The following is a 12460-nucleotide window of genomic DNA, read 5'->3' on the forward strand; positions in this document are numbered from 1 at the left end:
TTGTACAGGCTGACTTCTGAACAATTGGTATCTATTATTTTCATTCCCATAAGAGGGTGTAAACAACTCCAGGGTTTTATTGTATCCTGCAATATTTAGTATTAACTATATATGATTTAGCACTGTGCCAAACACATTTTCAAGAGTACATTTTGATATAAAAAGAAACTATAGTTTATTCCTTGTATGCTTCCATTTCTTTCTAGTGATGTCATGATGGTAATACTTATTTTTTAAACCATGGGGAAAGATAACAATTCTGCTATTTTGGAAAAACAGCATTTCTCTTAAAGTGACGCCATGTTATTTTAAAAACAGAGTTGAAATACGTGTGACACTTTCTAGTTGAGCACACTACATTTTGACACACTATTTTCTAATGCCGTGAGTGCTTTTACTAGTTGGGATGTTCATTTTGTAGCCTACAAGTTTTATATGCGTTTTCAGAACAATTGTCATATAGATTAGCTACAAATACCTCAGCTAAATTGGGAGGATATTATATGTACTGATTTTTAAATCACTTTGGAAAAAAATGACCTCTAAAATGTTAAATTTTATGAAATCCGCAAGTAAATGAACATCCTCAGTGTGTGAGGACCAGTGGCCGCCCGGTGGCCGCCTCCTCTTTGTGAACACCTATTAAACACGATGAAAACACCTCCGAGCTCTACTTCCTATGTGGGGTCTTTCAGAACGTCTTCTTGAAGGCCATGGTGGTTCTCTTCCCCTGACTGCATGCTCTTTCGTCTTTACTGTGCATTCTCTGTGAGAAAAATAGAGTGGATTTACTCTGGAGTTTGTTTAGGTCAAAAATACGCTTGAGATAGCTTATAACGTAGCAATCTATCCATAAGGGTAAAACACCATCTAGTTAAAAAAAAAAGTCCAGCCTAGAGAGTATTAAATATGAGGCAAGTGTAAAAGCCAACTCTTAGTGCTTTGTGTCTGGTGGTGCTGTCACTCACTTCCCGAAAGATGCTACAATGTTTCCTTCTTCGCAGTCTGTAGATGAGGATGATAGGCACAGAGAGAGCATCAGTGTGGAGGTTCAGTATTGAAATCTGGAACGGTCACACCTGTGCCGCGCTGCTTTGCTTGGGTGGCAAGCAATAAGTTGAATATCCTTCCCCAAAAGTATTTTATCTCCCTGGGTATACAAGTGTGGTTCACACCTTTAATCCTAGCACTTGGGAGGCAGAGGCAGGTGGATTTCTGAGTTCGAGGCCAACCTGGTCTACAGAGTGAGTTCCAGGATAGCCAGGGCTATGCAGAGAAACCCTGTCTCAAAAGGAAAAAAAAAAAAAAAAGAATTTTCCTTTTGTTTTCTGAGACACAGTATCACTATGTAGCCTGTGTGGGCACGGGCCTATCTTTGCAGCCCAGGGTGCCCTAAATGTACTCCCCCACCTCGTCCTCCCATGTGCCGTGACTAGAGGCATCCTGCACACACCTGGCTGGGGACCCTGTTAAGTCAGCATTAGAGCAAACGTCCTGAATAGATAAACCTGTTGCCTTGGTCACAGGCAGATTACTTACTGTTGACCATTTATTGCAATTTCAGGGATTTTTCTTCATACTTTCATAGCTGTTAGTAATGCTATCACAAATCTGAGAGAATGATGATTCTTACATATGTGACCAGAGCGTTCAAAAAGTTGGCAGTCTCACAGAGGTGACCATTAGGTGTTAACAGCACTGCAGGTCGCAGCTCTGGCTGTCAAGCATAGAAAATTCACTTCATGTATAAGGGGGAGGTGGGTTACAAAGTTCAGTCTTGGTTCACTGCTATAGTGGAGTGATTTGTAGTGAAGACACAGTTAGTACAGAAATGCTCAGGCCTGAGGATAGCGGGCCAGCCAAGGCTACACAGTGAGACCCCGGGGGAAAAGAGAAAATTTTTTTCAACTACACTTTTTGTTCTATAGTTATAACATTTATCTATATTTTAACATTCAAATTATCTTACTACTTTAACAAAGAATGTCTAATTTTTAAAAGATACCCATATGGAAATACACATGGCAGAAAAGTCCATACAATTTTCTAAAGTTTAATAATCTAGAATCTTAATAATCTGACAGCCTTTAGGAAAAAATTTAGCAGAGTTTACTGCTCGCTGTGGCTGGTTGACATCTTTGCCTGTAACATTGCAGCAGTTTTTGAATGGTTTGTCTGATGAACACAGGTAAGTCAGGCTGCCAGGCTGGGATCTTAGATGGGTACTGGGGATCCGAACTCAGGACCTCATGCTTGCATGACAAGCACTTGGTGAGTGAGCCATCATCTCAGTCTCTGAAGCTGAGCTTTCTCTAGTGATTGTCTCAGCGTTTAGGAAGTAAACCAAGGAACTGGCGTTTCCCGGCCCCGCACTTTTGGCTTCACAGAGGAATCCTGGTCATTAGTGTGAGGTCCAGGTGGTTTTGTATCTTCAAAACTGGTCAAGACAAATGAATAAGCTTTGCCCATTTGTACAGACACGGGTCAGGATGTGTAGTGCCACCTCCCTGGTGCTGGGGTTAAGTGTGACTCAACATTTAAACCCCATCTAATTCCTGCACAAAAATAACAATATGTGAACGTTTGATAGTCGTGCTCTATGGTAATCTGTGTTAATGAGCGATGCAGAGTCTGCCTAGTATGGGTAAAGGAAACACAAAACTAAAAGACTTACCTGTTCGAGTTTTTGCTGTTTGCTTCACTCGATTTTGGCTAATTCCTTTAATGCTATGTATAATTTTCATCAGTAGAAGTATATTTATTGCACATTGATTTTTTTTTTTTACTAAATTTAAATTTCCTTTCCTAAACATTAACTGGCTCTTTATGAGAAATGGCCTTAAAATAACTGAGTGACAGTTTGATATGATAGTTGTAACCAATTGTATTGACTAAACAGTCATTAAAACCTAGTGAGTAGCTCACAATAACCCTGTCTTCTCTGGACACCGAGGCAGAAGGATCTCATGTGAAGACAACCTAAGCAACTGGGCCAGGCCAGGCCAGGCCTCAGAAATCAGGCCAGAAGCGTAAGCACGTGGGGCAGCATGAGCACTTGCCTAGCCTGTCTTGTGAGGCCCTGGGTTTAATTCATGCTTGGGGGGCGGGGGGGGGGGGGGCAAACAGTCTAATAGTGGAGCAGTACCATCAGACAACCTTTTCTTTTGAAAATATCAATACTATGTGGCTTGGCTGCTGACAATAGGGTATTGTGCCCTTTTTTTTTTTTTTTTTTTCTTATTTGAATTTTTTTTTTTAATTAAAAAAATTGCTAGGTAACTCCATGTAGCTAGTGTTTCATAGGCATGCTATGCATTCCTCCTTCACACAGGCATTTGAGACAATCCTAGGCATGTAGTTTATAACTACGTTATCTTTAAATCTAGTACTCCTTTGATAGCAAGTGGCCACTAAGTGCCCAGTCTCCAGTTCCCTAGCTATGATGACAAGACCTAAACTCCCAACTCTCAGGAGGCTGAGGCAAGAGGATCCTTTGAGCCCAATTCAAGACAACAGTAAAACCTCACCCACAAGAAAATCCAACTTCCTCACACACTGGGGTCTCTTCATCTGCTTTTATTGTTTTGCTTGCAAACTGTGCTCTTAAAGTAACGGGTGTTTTCCTTGGGTTCTTAAGAAAATAGTTCATTTTAAATGGAGGACTATAGTTATCTTTTGGTTTTTATCTGTTTTGGTTTCTACTGAATTGTAGGTCCGAGAGATCTCCAGGTCCACTAATGCTTGACCTTATGTAACTAAGAAAGAGATGCTGTAGAAATCGTGGTGTGAACACGGTCCAGTTTTCAGGAAATAGTCGTGTCATTTGTCCCTTTGCATTGGAGCTCCAAATACCAAGCATACAACTGGATACCAGCTCTTGCAGACAGAGACAGGTGGATCCTGTCTGGGTTGTTAATTGCTGCAGAGTGTAAGTGGACTTGGGGCTGTGGTTTACAAATATTGTCCACTCATGCTGTGCTTCCTGGGGAATGTGAGACTTTCAATTGGGACTTTTCTCAGTCATGGTTGAATCTATCACAACCTTGGAAGCAGTCATTTTCTGTTTATTCAACTGGAATTTCATACTTTCTTCCTCTAAAAATTGGGCAGCATAAGTTTATCAATTTTAGTTTAACTTTCTCAGAGATCTTGAAACAGCACAGAGAAGAGCATTATCAGAAAACCTAAATCCACACTGAGCCTCTTTATTCCATAGTTTTAAATATGAATATGTGAGAGGGGAATCCAAGAAGTCACTTACTCTTGGTTCGCTTAAGCAGTCCGTTCACAGTGTACTTTTGGGCAGTGTACTTCAGAGCATTAGGGAAGCCCTTTAGTAAGATAATCCATACTCATTATGGTGCACATAATTTCAAGAAGTTCAGTCACCCAGCCCCAGTTCCAAATGTACTGTTTTAGAGATCTTAACCAAAGCATTTCTTATGATGACAGTGAAGTGATGTGACACCCACACGATGAGCATCAGCCCAGGCACCTCCTGGATCAGAACTGATAAAGCAGTAAACGTAAGCTACTTAATGACTAAACTTCAATTTTGCTTTTTTTCCAAAAAGATCTCTTTTCCAAGATTTTTTGTAGTATCTACCATACTGTTAGTTAATTGGAGAATGTGAAATGTATTTTTACTGTATTCTATTTTTTTAAACTTTGATAACAGAGGACTAAAACTTGGATTGTTTTTTTCTTTTTAAGTGTTATATTTGAGGTCAGAAGACACGGTTGAAGCCATGTGTTTCTGAAACAGTGTACAACAAAGCATCATTAATAAAAATCTCTTAGCATATTACATGAAAGCTTAAATCCCTAACTTTCTTGTGTGGTTTATGCAGGTGTTTGCTGTACATGGGGATGGAGGAGTGAATTCTGCCTTTGAATGGAATCAGCGTATTGGTAGAGAAATGGGTGTGTATGGAGCTCAATATCAAAAGATGAGGCTAAAAGAAGAAGGCAAGCCAGGGCACGACATCACACTCTGCCATCCTAGCCCCGGGGAAAGAGGCCTTCAAGACTACAGACTCTAACAAACAGGATGTGCATCATAATGATGTAGTCAACCTCCATAATAATACACCTTGACCATTTATGTGCCAAAGTAATTAAAGGGATAGAGCCCCTGCCTGGAATTGGGGCAAATCAAAGCTCACTTTGCTGCATGCAGATGGAAGGGTGCCAGGATAAGAACATTTAAGTCTCAAGGGTAGCCACTGACCCTGTGCGTTGTGCTGTCAGATGAAAAGATTGCCAGAGTTACATATACATTTAGAAAGTAAAAATAACTAGACAGCTGTCTGAATGGGATAAATTAAAACAAGGATAGCAAGTTCCTCTAATTCAAAAGACAACGATCAACGTTCCACATGTTCTGAGTTTGTACCCATGGACATCTGGGTGACATCAAAAGGGAGGATACACGGATGGATGGCCCTTTGAGATGACAAGCCTGAGCCAAGCCGTGTTTCTCAGTCACTGGCATGTGCTATAGAGGAAGAGTAGCGTGGAGCCAAGGAGGGACCTCGGCGGCTGCCAGTGGTTAAGGTATGATGGGAGAGAAAATAAAACGTCAGTGTTGAAGAAACCAAGGTGGGAAACCAATCGGACTCCATATTGTAACTTAAGGATAGTGGTTTTAAAGAGGAGAAAAGCAAAAAGCAGGATGGTGTGTACGATGGAATTGAGTCAGGGATGGAAATCTTTCAGAAAGTGGCAGAGGCGAGCTGGCATTTTGAGAAGCTGGGGAGGGAGCACAGAAGGGCCTGGCATGCCACAATCAAGACCAGGAGTCTGAATGCTGGGATGCTCAGAGTCTCAGACCAACTCTGGCTGCCATGAAAACTGCATGGCTATGTTTATTTTCTCCAATAGTTTTCAGCTGCCCGCCACACCTCCCCAAAGTGTGCTTCGTCATGGAGACAGGACCTAATGGAGAACTAAAGTGAGAGAAAGCTGGAGGATGGAGGTTCACAGGTCTCCATGAATAGGAGAAATGACATGTAATGAGAACAGAGTGCAGTGGAGCCAAGGGATGCTATGTAAGAGAGACAGAGTTCCAAGAGTGTGCAGTGCAAGGCACAGACTGACAACAGCACTTGGCGTTGAAGAGGTCAGGGAGAGACTACAACAGCACTGTCCTAAGCTGAGACCTGAGCTTACCCTTCCTTATGCACCAACGGTTTGTCCTGAACACAACTTGGTACTGATGCTAAGTTTGTTGTTTTTTAAATTCCACACATTCCACTTTAGCAAGGATTTGCTGAATGACTTCTATGAGTTATGAAAACACTGGTAAATAAAGTTGCATGTTTGTAGTACTTGGCTGTGTAAACAAAGTAGATTCTAGGAGTGTATGTATCGCTAAAGTAGTTTGATGGGTTAGTGGAAGTCAGAAAGGCCTTCTACTCCACATCAACTTAGACCTCAGATAAAGCCTGAGAAGCAACAGGTATAACAGTTACCAAGTGATGCTGAGAAATGGGAAGGTGTGGACACACAACACACACATACACACACACACACTTTTCCCCTCAGCAGTCACTTCATTCCTTAGACTCAGGATGAGGCTTCAAGATTTGAGAATGAAAAATAGATGTCATAGTGTGGATTATTTTTTTGCTTTCTTAATACATGTGAGTGTTTTGCCTGCATGTATGTATGAAGCACATGTATGCCTGGTGCCCTTGGAAGTCAGAAGAGGACAACAGATCTGGAACTGGAGTCGTGACTAGTCGTGAGCCACCTTGTGAGTGCTGTGAACTGAACAAGGGCGCCTGCACACTGAAACTATGCTCTAACCTTTGGGCTTTTTTACGTTTTTTCAATTCTACTTATGCAAGTGTGGGTTGTATGTGTAGGTGTGTGCACTTGATTGTCATGGACAAATGAGAGTATTAGATCCCCTGGAGCTGGAACTACAGGCGACTGAGCCACCACACGTGGTTAGTGGGAATCTGCTCGGGGACCTCAGCAGGCCGTTCTGGCCACTGAGCCATCACTTCAGCCTCAGGATTTCTTGTGGGGTTTGTTTGTTTGTCTTTTGTTTTTTCCCATAATTTACTTTTTATTCACTTTACATCCCAATCCGATCACAGCCCCCACCACCCTTTTCTCTGCCCAGTCCCACCTTAGAAATCTGCCCCATGATTTCTATCTAAATTCCCTCCAAAGTTTATGTGTTGAAGGCTTGGCCCTCAGTTTGCAGTAGTTGGCAGATGGTAATGTGAGTTTTACTGGTAAGATTAACTTCCTGGGTGTGGCTCCACACGGGAGAAGAGAGGAGGTTTGCCTAGAGAATAGCTGTGGATGGTTATATTTAGAGAAAACAAAAGAATCAAAAGATGGCTTTACCCAAAAGGAGAAAAGCCTCGGTGATGTCAGCATGCCTAAAAACAGTCAACTGCAGCCTTAATTCCCCACTCTTTAATATTCAATGATTCAAGATGGTAACTCGAAAGCATGCTCCTAATTCACATGCCCCTAAGCCTTATACTATTAATACTATTTTTTTTACTGTTAATACTTTTAATTTTCCATTAAAAGCAACACAGCGCCTCGCCATGCCTCCCCTCCTCATCTGAATTTTTCTCTACAGAGGCGACCGCTTTGGACTTTACTCCGCATTAGAATCCTTATGTCCCCAGGCAGTGGTGGCACATGCCCTTCATCTCAGTACTTGGGAGGCAGAGGCAGGTGGATCTCTATGAGTTCAAGGCTAGCCTGGTCTACAGAGCAAGTTCTAGGACAGCCAAGGCTACACAGAGAGCCCTGTCACAAAAACAAACAAAGAAAATACCACCATTGTCTATTCCATTTTTAGTCTTTACTCTTTACTTGTGTGTGTGTGTGTGTGTGTGTGTGTGTGTGTGTGTGCACTTGTGTGTTCATGCATGTGTGTGAGAGTGCACACATGTGGGATAGCACATGTGAATATCAGAGGAAAAGTTGGGGAAGTCAGTTCCTCCCTCCACAGTGTTTAATTTGGTCACTAGGCTCGGTGTCAGGTATCTACCGTTATCTACTAAATTATCTCTATTTCTAAGAAATAAACTTACAGTGTATAAATCCTGGACTTTATATAGTGAATTAATCATATGATCTTTTGATTTAAATTTCAGCAATATTTTAAATTTTGAAGTATCGTTTCTCTTTCTCTGGTTGCTCCTCATATATAGTAATGTATGAAAGCAACACTTCATCGCCAACAGAAGGAATTCTCATTTTTCACTTGGCTTGAGCCCAAGTCACAACCAACACCCATCATGTGTTCAGGTTTAACTATCAGAGCAATCCGAGTATTTCTTGGTATTCTGATTAGAATGTTAAACTGCAGTCAAACAGCTTTCTTGCTAAGAAAGCAGGCATGGGTAGCATATTGTAGCCTAGATCTGAGCTCAGCAAGCTTACTGCCAACAGTCCCAAATCTGTGCTCAGAATGCACCTGCTGAGTACAGCACTCCACACCTCCATGGGAAAAGGCTCACCTAGTGGGCTTAGCAGGAGAAGCAGCTGCTCCCCTGTGTCAGTGCCCAGCGAGGGTCGGAGAGAAGCTCAAAACTGCTTGCTCTGTGATCCGTGAGTCGAACTCGCTCAGGAAATGGTAAACAGTTTATCTTCAACTCTTAGCTGGCCCCAATCAAAGCTGAAAATGTTCATCACAAGGCAAACGACCTGATAGAGATGTGAGGAGGGTTTCTTCTGTTTATTTTCTAGGCATAGTGATTTGTTTTCATTTTTAACATTTTGGTTTGGGGGTTGTTGTACATAAGAATGGGTTTTGTTGTGACATTTTCTTTCCCTTGTTTTTGTTTGTTTGTGCTGGTTTTGTTTTCGGAGACAGGGTTTCTCTTTGTAGCCCTGGCTGTCCTGGAACTTGCTTTATAGACTACAGTGGCCTTGAATTTACAAATCTGTTTGCCTCTACCTCCTGAGTGCTGGGGTAAAGGCGTGCACCACCACTGCCTGAGTTTGTTGTGACATTTTTATGTGTGTGTGTTATTAATTGTACTTCCCACAAGTCCATACCCTGTTCTTACCCAATTATTTTAATGTCTCTCCACACACACACACGTTTGTGTTGGTGCAGACTGGAAATCATGTTGAGCAGAGTAAAGCACACTGAAGAAAAAGAAATGCTTTCTTTTCCCTGTGCATGTGCAGCTTCTGCTGAGTCCGGCTTACTTTATTCAGCATGATTTCCAGTTCAGCCATCATCCTGGAAACTACATAATCTCATCTTCTCCATGGTTGAATGCTATGTTCTCTTTATGGGCATCTAACCTGGTCCCATATCTTGACTAATATTTCAGTAAACAATGTGCATGTTGAATTCCCCGTGCTGTGCTGGCTTAGACTCCTTTGGGTTTTACACAGGAGTTGCTCGGCCACATCCTATGGTACTTCTGTTTGCAGTTTGAAACCTCTGCACCAAATCCCACATTGCCTGAATTCCCACCAGCAGTGAATAAAGGTTTCTTTCCCCACATCCTCACTTGCATTCGTTTTCAGTTGTTTTCTGAGGTAGCCATTTGTGCTGGGGTTTTAATTTGCACTTGCTGATGTCTAGGGATGTTGAACTTTTTTTTTTTAAGATTATTTATTACTAGCTGTCTTCAGACACACCAGAAGATGGCATCAGATCTTATTACGGGTGGTTGTGAGCCACCATGTGGTTGCTGGGATTTGAACTCAGAATCTTTGGAAGAGCAGTTAGTGCTCTTAACCACTGAGCCATCTCTCCAGCCCAAACTTTTTTTTATGTATTTACTGGGCATTTGCATTTATTCTCTTGAAAACTTATTGTGTGGATTTTTGTTTTATGTAGCCTGCCAGATATCTATACAGTTGGCAAACATTTTCTCCCATTCTGTAGGTTGCCTCTTCAGTGCACTCTGTACTGAACCTTTCTTATTTCAGAATCCTAACTAAGTGTTTTTCCTGCTTGAATATCTGTGTACCACTTGCTTGCCTGGTACTGGTGCTGAAGACCAGAATACAATGATGGATCCCCTGGAGCTGGAGTTACAGACAGTTGTGAGCTGCCATGTGGATGCTGGGAATCGAACCCAGGTTCTCTGGAAGAGCATCCAGTGCTCCTAACCACTGAGCCATCTCTCTAGCCCGCCAGTTGCCAATTCTTGTTATTATTTCCAAAACTATCAGAGTCCTTTGTGGAAGTCCTTACTTGTGCCACATCTTAGTGTTCTGCCTGTGTTGGCCTCTAGCAGTTTCAGAGTTTAGGTCTTTAATTAATGTCTGATTCATTTTGATTGGATTTTTCTTCAGGATAAATGATAGGGGTGTAATTTTATTCTTCTGAAAGAAAGGTGAAATTTCAAGACCTGTAAGTCATATAAAGTACTCAGAAATTGCTGGCTATTTGTGAGCCTAGAGGCTGCCTGGGGCTGAGAACAAAGAAAAACAAACCCGGGTATGCCCTGTAGTTAAAACATTCCTGGGAACAGCTTGACCATAAAGATAAAGAGGAATGTGAGGACATAACAGGGCTATCTGAACTGAGTCAACAACTCACAGAACTCTGACACCCTGACCTGCACGTATTCTTTTGCTGATGTTTGAATAAGCCAATAGTGTGTTGCTATGCTGAATTCCCCACCCCTAAGCCCTTTACCCCATAAAAACCCCTAGCTTTCAAGCCTCGGGGTCGAATCCACTGTCTCCTGCGTGAGATACATTTCGACCTGGAGCTCTGCCATTAAACTGCCTCGTGTGTTTGCAGCAAGAAGGATTCTCATGTTTCTTTGGGTGTGCTCTCTCTCCCGAGACTAGAGTGGGGGTCCCCGAAAGGGGATCTTACATCTTCGGTGCTCATCTGGGATTTGGGGGCACCCAGAAACCTGAGAATACCCCTTGGAGGTACATTGTGGGAGTCTTGTATGTCTCTGACTGTGGACTTGGACTGACGTTAGGACAGAATTTGTCAGTGATGGTTAAGAAAAAAAACTTGGTGCTGCTTTCCTGCGGACAGGCCTGCTCCCCTGCGCACGCACGCCCCTAGCTGCTGGGACCTGGTGGAGCTCCAAGACAAAGCCACGGGGCCGGACTGGGGACTTCGTCCCGGCGCCACGGGAAAAACCATGGCCAGTGGGGAGGAACACTAACATGAGGTTTCCCCAGGAAGCCTGCCCCACCACCGCCATGCACTTTGCCACCCACTGAACAGGCAAAAAGAAGGAAGGAAGGAAGGAAAGAAAGAAAGAAAGAAAGAAAGAAAGAAAGAAAGAAAGAAAGAAAGAAAGAAAGAAGATGGCGCACGCCTTTAATCCCAGCACTTGGGAGGCAGAGGCAGGCGGATTTCTGAGTTCGAGGCCAGCCTGGTCTACAAAGTGAGTTCCAGGACAGCCAGGGCTACACAGAGAAACCCTGTCTCGAAAAAAAAAAAAAAAAAAAAGAAAGAAAGAAAGAAAGAGGGACGAGACCCGCGGGGGGCCCCCATGCCGGCCCCACCTGGCTCCCTAGAGTGGCCGCGATACCTGCTGCAGCTAGGGAGGGGCCGATAGAGTTGCCGCCTCCCCTGCCTTTCTCCCCCTCCCCGAGTGTCTGCCCACCCCCTGGGTCCCACTAGTTCCTCCCGCTCCCAGGAGCTCGTTCCGTGAGCCAACCTCCCCCACCCCTGATTCCAAGCCCCGCCTCTGCAGGACAGACAGACGAAAAGAAGAGGAGGACACTGTGAGAGTGGCCAGCCAAGAGCGCCTAGAGTTCCCTGGCTGCTTCTCATTTGCCTTTCCCTTGAATCCCATCTCTTGTTAACAGAAAAAGTGCTTTCACTTTGAGATATCAGTAGTGGCCCAGTACAGCCAGCTGTGAGAGCTGCACTCCCTTCCCTGCCCCACATGTTTTCTCTTCTAGGGCAGCTCTGACCTGAGCTGCTGACAGTGAGTCTGTTCCAAGCTCCAGCGAGGGAGGCATCCGCCCACTTGGGGCTTCTCCTTTCCAAGGTAAGGAGCACCTGTGAGTCTAACCGCCAGGCTCTGATGGAGTTCTTGTCTTTGTGGGGCTAAAAAGAGCCCCAACAATCTGACCAAGATAATAGGAAATTACAGGAGTTAGAAGAAGGACAGGGTAAGTCAGTAAGAAAGTTAGAGTAAGTCGATAAAGTGCAGAGGAGGAGAAACGAAGGAAGGATAGAGGTCTGCAAAGAAGTGAGCTAAGAGCAAAGCTTCAGCAGACTCGGGAGAGATAGATGACAGTGGCAAATAGGTTAACAGTGAGGAGAGGTGGAAATAGAGATGAAGGAGATTAGAGAGGTTTGAGATGAGAGAGATACCCTAAATGAGAAATATTTAGAAGAGGAACCAGTAAGTAAGAGACAGGCAAAAAGAAGAGGTGAAGAAACATGAGGCTGACAAAAACAGAGACCAGAGTCAGAATCAGAGATGTGCTGTGAGACAGAAAAATAAACCAGGGTAGAGGTGAACTATGAGAAAAG

This window comes from Mus caroli, unplaced genomic scaffold, assembly GCF_978045245.1.
Source record: "Mus caroli unplaced genomic scaffold, Mus_caroli_1 scaffold_16, whole genome shotgun sequence".
Lineage (NCBI taxonomy): Eukaryota > Metazoa > Chordata > Mammalia > Rodentia > Muridae > Mus > Mus caroli.